Consider the following 7,251-nt stretch of genomic DNA (forward strand, 5'->3'; position numbering starts at 1 on the left):
TGAATCCTTTGTGGTTACTGTTCTTAATGTGGGATATTTGTATTATAAATGATAGCGAAATACCATGGCCATAGGCTAATACGCAAATTGACACTGTACTCGAGTCGGTTCTCGAGAGACATGATTGGACCGAGTCCCTGGTTCCATGGTGTAATGGTTAGCACTCTGGACTCTGAATCCAGCGATCCGAGTTCAAATCTCGGTGGAACCTGGTTTTAATAGGATGCACAGTTTTAAGACAGCGACCTGATAACCTACCTTCACCTGATATTGCCATTAGCTGGAAATCTTAGACTCATCCCTCACTCTTGATATTGTCCAATTGTCTTGAAAGAAAACCTTTCAGCCTACTTTAAAGCTAGCTAGGAGTTGCGTTTCCGTGGTGTAATGCTTATAGGCTAATGTGGACACTGACAGTGTTCTCCACTATCCTGTCAAGAGACATTATCACCCAGGCTATGTGGTTCCATGGTGTAATGGTTAGCACTCTGGACTCTGAATCCAGCGATCCGAGTTCAAATCTCGGTGGGACCTGTGTTTTAAGAGGATGCCCAATTCCAGGATTGTCCACCACTGACCTTAAAAAAAACCCTACTTTGACCTGATATTGTAACTCACTCTTGATATTGTCCGGTTCTCCAGAAAGAGCTGTGAGGACACATTTAAGACAGCTACTAGCGTGGTTCCATGGTGTAATGGTTAGCACTCTGGACTTTGAATCCAGTGATCCAAGTTCAAATCTCGGTGGAACCTCCTCCAGTGTATCGGCTGCGTGATGGGTAGCAGTTTAGTCGCTGTATTACTGGTAGTGTCTGCGATGTCCTCTTAGTAACATACGTGGCGCTACCATGTATGAAATAGTTTGACACCTGTCAGCTGCAACAGAGAAGTGGTTCCATGGTGTAATGGTTAGCACTCTGGACTCTGAATCCAGCGATCCGAGTTCAAATCTCGGTGGAACCTGGTAGTAAGAGCAGGCAAAGATTGTGCATTGTAGATTGTGGCTATCTTGTGTCTTGTTCCAGTGTCAGTTCCTATGAAGGTGCACAGGAAACATGAGGGGCATAGAGCATCATCCTCAAACTGGTGCACGTTTGTAATAAGCCTGAATCGCAATGTAGAAGAACTCCATCTGCTTGATTTCCTGCTTGTTGTTGTGTTAGTGTCATTCACTACCCAAAATAGTCAGTTTTCCATACTTTGTCACTCTCTATAACCATCCGCTTCGCCTTTGTTGTAGCTGTGTTTACATTCTGTTGACTGAACAGCGAACAAGAGAGATTCCCCACCCATCATCGCTAATTGCTATGTGGATCACGAATCGTAGGTCGGCACCTTAAGGCACCGTCAGGATGGCCGAGCGGTCTAAGGCGCTGCGTTCAGGTCGCAGTCTCCCCTGGAGGCGTGGGTTCGAATCCCACTTCTGACAGCCTGCATTTTTCACAGCAGGCCTTCAAGCTACCAGTAGCACAATATTGGGGAAGAGAGATGTTGACCTTCGCTGGGCGATGAGCGCTTGAGAGACAAGCCACAACGCTTCGTGCCTACACTCTCATCCTGTGAGCACAAAGCAATGCCTTGGCGAACAGTACCTGTGCTACTATGTGTTTGATGAACTGTAAATGAGTATGGACGCGCTCTTTCAAAACATTGAGTGAAAGAACATCTCCCACATCACCTCGTCTGCAAACGGCGCATTAGCTAGATATGTCAGGTTTATGCGTTTTTATTGACACTCAGACCTTGTCCGTAAAATTTGAAATGACTTGGTAATGACTGAATCCTTTGTGGTTACTGTTCTTAATGTGGGATATTTGTATTATAAATGATAGCGAAATACCATGGCCATAGGCTAATACGCAAATTGACACTGTACTCGAGTCGGTTCTCGAGAGACATGATTGGACCGAGTCCCTGGTTCCATGGTGTAATGGTTAGCACTCTGGACTCTGAATCCAGCGATCCGAGTTCAAATCTCGGTGGAACCTGGTTTTAATAGAATGCACAGTTTTAAGACAGCGACCTGATAACCTACCTTCACCTGATATTGCCATTAGCTGGAAATCTTAGACTCATCCCTCACTCTTGATATTGTCCAATTGTCTTGAAAGAAAACCTTTCAGCCTACTTTAAAGCTAGCTAGGAGTTGCGTTTCCGTGGTGTAATGCTTATAGGCTAATGTGGACACTGACAGTGTTCTCCACTATCCTGTCAAGAGACATTATCGCTCAGGCTATGTGGTTCCATGGTGTAATGGTTAGCACTCTGGACTCTGAATCCAGCGATCCGAGTTCAAATCTCGGTGGGACCTGTTTTTTAAGAGGATGCCCAATTCCAGGATTGTCCACCACTGACCTTAAAAAAAACCCTACTTTGACCTGATATTGTAACTCACTCTTGATATTGTCCGGTTCTCCAGAAAGAGCTGTGAGGACACATTTAAGACAGCTACTAGCGTGGTTCCATGGTGTAATGGTTAGCACTCTGGACTTTGAATCCAGTGATCCGAGTTCAAATCTCGGTGGAACCTCCTCCAGTGTATCGGCTGCGTGATGGGTAGCAGTTTAGTCGCTGTATTACTGGTAGTGTCTGCGATGTCCTCTTAGTAACATACGTGGCGCTACCATGTATGAAATAGTTTGACACCTGTCAGCTGCAACAGAGAAGTGGTTCCATGGTGTAATGGTTAGCACTCTGGACTCTGAATCCAGCGATCCGAGTTCAAATCTCGGTGGAACCTGGTAGTAAGAGCAGGCAAAGATTGTGCATTGTAGATTGTGGCTATCTTGTGTCTTGTTCCAGTGTCAGTTCCTATGAAGGTGCACAGGAAACATGAGGGGCATAGAGCATCATCCTCAAACTGGTGCACGTTTGTAATAAGCCTGAATCGCAATGTAGAAGAACTCCATCTGCTTGATTTCCTGCTTGTTGTTGTGTTAGTGTCATTCACTACCCAAAATAGTCAGTTTTCCATACTTTGTCACTCTCTATAACCATCCGCTTCGCCTTTGTTGTAGCTGTGTTTACATTCTGTTGACTGAACAGCGAACAAGAGAGATTCCCCACCCATCATCGCTAATTGCTATGTGGATCACGAATCGTAGGTCGGCACCTTAAGGCACCGTCAGGATGGCCGAGCGGTCTAAGGCGCTGCGTTCAGGTCGCAGTCTCCCCTGGAGGCGTGGGTTCGAATCCCACTTCTGACAGCCTGCATTTTTCACAGCAGGCCTTCAAGCTACCAGTAGCACAATATTGGGGAAGAGAGATGTTGACCTTCGCTGGGCGATGAGCGCTTGAGAGACAAGCCACAACGCTTCGTGCCTACACTCTCATCCTGTGAGCACAAAGCAATGCCTTGGCGAACAGTACCTGTGCTACTATGTGTTTGATGAACTGTAAATGAGTATGGACGCGCTCTTTCAAAACATTGAGTGAAAGAACATCTCCCACATCACCTCGTCTGCAAACGGCGCATTAGCTAGATATGTCAGGTTTATGCGTTTTTATTGACACTCAGACCTTGTCCGTAAAATTTGAAATGACTTGGTAATGACTGAATCCTTTGTGGTTACTGTTCTTAATGTGGGATATTTGTATTATAAATGATAGCGAAATACCATGGCCATAGGCTAATACGCAAATTGACACTGTACTCGAGTCGGTTCTCGAGAGACATGATTGGACCGAGTCCCTGGTTCCATGGTGTAATGGTTAGCACTCTGGACTCTGAATCCAGCGATCCGAGTTCAAATCTCGGTGGAACCTGGTTTTAATAGAATGCACAGTTTTAAGACAGCGACCTGATAACCTACCTTCACCTGATATTGCCATTAGCTGGAAATCTTAGACTCATCCCTCACTCTTGATATTGTCCAATTGTCTTGAAAGAAAACCTTTCAGCCTACTTTAAAGCTAGCTAGGAGTTGCGTTTCCGTGGTGTAATGCTTATAGGCTAATGTGGACACTGACAGTGTTCTCCACTATCCTGTCAAGAGACATTATCGCTCAGGCTATGTGGTTCCATGGTGTAATGGTTAGCACTCTGGACTCTGAATCCAGCGATCCGAGTTCAAATCTCGGTGGGACCTGTTTTTTAAGAGGATGCCCAATTCCAGGATTGTCCACCACTGACCTTAAAAAAAACCCTACTTTGACCTGATATTGTAACTCACTCTTGATATTGTCCGGTTCTCCAGAAAGAGCTGTGAGGACACATTTAAGACAGCTACTAGCGTGGTTCCATGGTGTAATGGTTAGCACTCTGGACTTTGAATCCAGTGATCCGAGTTCAAATCTCGGTGGAACCTCCTCCAGTGTATCGGCTGCGTGATGGGTAGCAGTTTAGTCGCTGTATTACTGGTAGTGTCTGCGATGTCCTCTTAGTAACATACGTGGCGCTACCATGTATGAAATAGTTTGACACCTGTCAGCTGCAACAGAGAAGTGGTTCCATGGTGTAATGGTTAGCACTCTGGACTCTGAATCCAGCGATCCGAGTTCAAATCTCGGTGGAACCTGGTAGTAAGAGCAGGCAAAGATTGTGCATTGTAGATTGTGGCTATCTTGTGTCTTGTTCCAGTGTCAGTTCCTATGAAGGTGCACAGGAAACATGAGGGGCATAGAGCATCATCCTCAAACTGGTGCACGTTTGTAATAAGCCTGAATCGCAATGTAGAAGAACTCCATCTGCTTGATTTCCTGCTTGTTGTTGTGTTAGTGTCATTCACTACCCAAAATAGTCAGTTTTCCATACTTTGTCACTCTCTATAACCATCCGCTAATGACGAGGCTTCGCCTTTGTTGTAGCTGTGTTTACATTCTGTTGACTGAACAGCGAACAAGAGAGATTCCCCACCCATCATCGCTAATTGCTATGTGGATCACGAATCGTAGGTCGGCACCTTAAGGCACCGTCAGGATGGCCGAGCGGTCTAAGGCGCTGCGTTCAGGTCGCAGTCTCCCCTGGAGGCGTGGGTTCGAATCCCACTTCTGACAGCCTGCATTTTTCACAGCAGGCCTTCAAGCTACCAGTAGCACAATATTGGGGAAGAGAGATGTTGACCTTCGCTGGGCGATGAGCGCTTGAGAGACAAGCCACAACGCTTCGTGCCTACACTCTCATCCTGTGAGCACAAAGCAATGCCTTGGCGAACAGTACCTGTGCTACTATGTGTTTGATGAACTGTAAATGAGTATGGACGCGCTCTTTCAAAACATTGAGTGAAAGAACATCTCCCACATCACCTCGTCTGCAAACGGCGCATTAGCTAGATATGTCAGGTTTATGCGTTTTTATTGACACTCAGACCTTGTCCGTAAAATTTGAAATGACTTGGTAATGACTGAATCCTTTGTGGTTACTGTTCTTAATGTGGGATATTTGTATTATAAATGATAGCGAAATACCATGGCCATAGGCTAATACGCAAATTGACACTGTACTCGAGTCGGTTCTCGAGAGACATGATTGGACCGAGTCCCTGGTTCCATGGTGTAATGGTTAGCACTCTGGACTCTGAATCCAGCGATCCGAGTTCAAATATCGGTGGAACCTGGTTTTAATAGAATGCACAGTTTTAAGACAGCGACCTGATAACCTACCTTCACCTGATATTGCCATTAGCTGGAAATCTTAGACTCATCCCTCACTCTTGATATTGTCCAATTGTCTTGAAAGAAAACCTTTCAGCCTACTTTAAAGCTAGCTAGGAGTTGCGTTTCCGTGGTGTAATGCTTATAGGCTAATGTGGACACTGACAGTGTTCTCCACTATCCTGTCAAGAGACATTATCGCCCAGGCTATGTGGTTCCATGGTGTAATGGTTAGCACTCTGGACTCTGAATCCAGCGATCCGAGTTCAAATCTCGGTGGGACCTGTTTTTTAAGAGGATGCCCAATTCCAGGATTGTCCACCACTGACCTTAAAAAAAACCCTACTTTGACCTGATATTGTAACTCACTCTTGATATTGTAACTCACTCTTGATATTGTCCGGTTCTCCAGAAAGAGCTGTGAGGACACATTTAAGACAGCTACTAGCGTGGTTCCATGGTGTAATGGTTAGCACTCTGGACTTTGAATCCAGTGATCCGAGTTCAAATCTCGGTGGAACCTCCTCCAGTGTATCGGCTGCGTGATGGGTAGCAGTTTAGTCGCTGTATTACTGGTAGTGTCTGCGATGTCCTCTTAGTAACATACGTGGCGCTACCATGTATGAAATAGTTTGACACCTGTCAGCTGCAACAGAGAAGTGGTTCCATGGTGTAATGGTTAGCACTCTGGACTCTGAATCCAGCGATCCGAGTTCAAATCTCGGTGGAACCTGGTAGTAAGAGCAGGCAAAGATTGTGCATTGTAGATTGTGGCTATCTTGTGTCTTGTTCCAGTGTCAGTTCCTATGAAGGTGCACAGGAAACATGAGGGGCATAGAGCATCATCCTCAAACTGGTGCACGTTTGTAATAAGCCTGAATCGCAATGTAGAAGAACTCCATCTGCTTGATTTCCTGCTTGTTGTTGTGTTAGTGTCATTCACTACCCAAAATAGTCAGTTTTCCATACTTTGTCACTCTCTATAACCATCCGCTTCGCCTTTGTTGTAGCTGTGTTTACATTCTGTGGACTGAACAGCGAACAAGAGAGATTCCCCACCCATCATCGCTAATTGCTATGTGGATCGCGAATCGTAGGTCGGCACCTTAAGGCACCGTCAGGATGGCCGAGCGGTCTAAGGCGCTGCGTTCAGGTCGCAGTCTCCCCTGGAGGCGTGGGTTCGAATCCCACTTCTGACAGCCTGCATTTTTCACAGCAGGCCTTCAAGCTACCAGTAGCACAATATTGGGGAAGAGAGATGTTGACCTTCGCTGGGCGATGAGCGCTTGAGAGACAAGCCACAACGCTTCGTGCCTACACTCTCATCCTGTGAGCACAAAGCAATGCCTTGGCGAACAGTACCTGTGCTACTATGTGTTTGATGAACTGTAAATCAGTATGGACGCGCTCTTTCAAAACATTGAGTGAAAGAACATCTCCCACATCACCTCGTCTGCAAACGGCGCATTAGCTAGATATGTCAGGTTTATGCGTTTTTATTGACACTCAGACCTTGTCCGTAAAATTTGAAATGACTTGGTAATGACTGAATCCTTTGTGGTTACTGTTCTTAATGTGGGATATTTGTATTATAAATGATAGCGAAATACCATGGCCATAGGCTAATACGCAAATTGACACTGTACTCGAGTCGGTTCT

General features: G+C 45.6%; 1 protein-coding gene and 15 non-coding genes across 16 annotated transcripts in view; 15 read left to right on the top strand and 1 right to left on the bottom strand.

Annotated features, from left to right (window-relative positions):
- The window catches only part of LOC134004461 (mitogen-activated protein kinase 12-like), a 424,476-nt gene that overhangs the window by 360,981 nt on the left and 56,244 nt on the right, over positions 1-7,251 (bottom strand). The window lies entirely within an intron of this gene.
- trnaq-cug (transfer RNA glutamine (anticodon CUG)) lies at positions 140-211 on the top strand. Its single transcript has one exon. It is a non-coding gene; the product is annotated as a tRNA-Gln (tRNA).
- On the top strand, positions 463-534 carry trnaq-cug (transfer RNA glutamine (anticodon CUG)). The gene has a single exon. It is a non-coding gene; the product is annotated as a tRNA-Gln (tRNA).
- trnaq-uug (transfer RNA glutamine (anticodon UUG)) lies at positions 682-753 on the top strand. The gene has a single exon. It is a non-coding gene; the product is annotated as a tRNA-Gln (tRNA).
- trnaq-cug (transfer RNA glutamine (anticodon CUG)) lies at positions 892-963 on the top strand. Its single transcript has one exon. It is a non-coding gene; the product is annotated as a tRNA-Gln (tRNA).
- trnaq-cug (transfer RNA glutamine (anticodon CUG)) lies at positions 1,917-1,988 on the top strand. Its single transcript has one exon. It is a non-coding gene; the product is annotated as a tRNA-Gln (tRNA).
- trnaq-cug (transfer RNA glutamine (anticodon CUG)) lies at positions 2,240-2,311 on the top strand. The gene has a single exon. It is a non-coding gene; the product is annotated as a tRNA-Gln (tRNA).
- trnaq-uug (transfer RNA glutamine (anticodon UUG)) lies at positions 2,459-2,530 on the top strand. The gene has a single exon. It is a non-coding gene; the product is annotated as a tRNA-Gln (tRNA).
- Positions 2,669-2,740, top strand: trnaq-cug (transfer RNA glutamine (anticodon CUG)). Its single transcript has one exon. It is a non-coding gene; the product is annotated as a tRNA-Gln (tRNA).
- On the top strand, positions 3,694-3,765 carry trnaq-cug (transfer RNA glutamine (anticodon CUG)). The gene has a single exon. It is a non-coding gene; the product is annotated as a tRNA-Gln (tRNA).
- On the top strand, positions 4,017-4,088 carry trnaq-cug (transfer RNA glutamine (anticodon CUG)). The gene has a single exon. It is a non-coding gene; the product is annotated as a tRNA-Gln (tRNA).
- Positions 4,236-4,307, top strand: trnaq-uug (transfer RNA glutamine (anticodon UUG)). The gene has a single exon. It is a non-coding gene; the product is annotated as a tRNA-Gln (tRNA).
- trnaq-cug (transfer RNA glutamine (anticodon CUG)) lies at positions 4,446-4,517 on the top strand. The gene has a single exon. It is a non-coding gene; the product is annotated as a tRNA-Gln (tRNA).
- trnaq-cug (transfer RNA glutamine (anticodon CUG)) lies at positions 5,806-5,877 on the top strand. The gene has a single exon. It is a non-coding gene; the product is annotated as a tRNA-Gln (tRNA).
- On the top strand, positions 6,044-6,115 carry trnaq-uug (transfer RNA glutamine (anticodon UUG)). Its single transcript has one exon. It is a non-coding gene; the product is annotated as a tRNA-Gln (tRNA).
- Positions 6,254-6,325, top strand: trnaq-cug (transfer RNA glutamine (anticodon CUG)). Its single transcript has one exon. It is a non-coding gene; the product is annotated as a tRNA-Gln (tRNA).

The sequence above is a fragment of the Scomber scombrus genome, chromosome 22 (assembly GCF_963691925.1).
Source record: "Scomber scombrus chromosome 22, fScoSco1.1, whole genome shotgun sequence".
In the NCBI taxonomy this organism is placed as follows: Eukaryota; Metazoa; Chordata; class Actinopteri; order Scombriformes; family Scombridae; genus Scomber; species Scomber scombrus.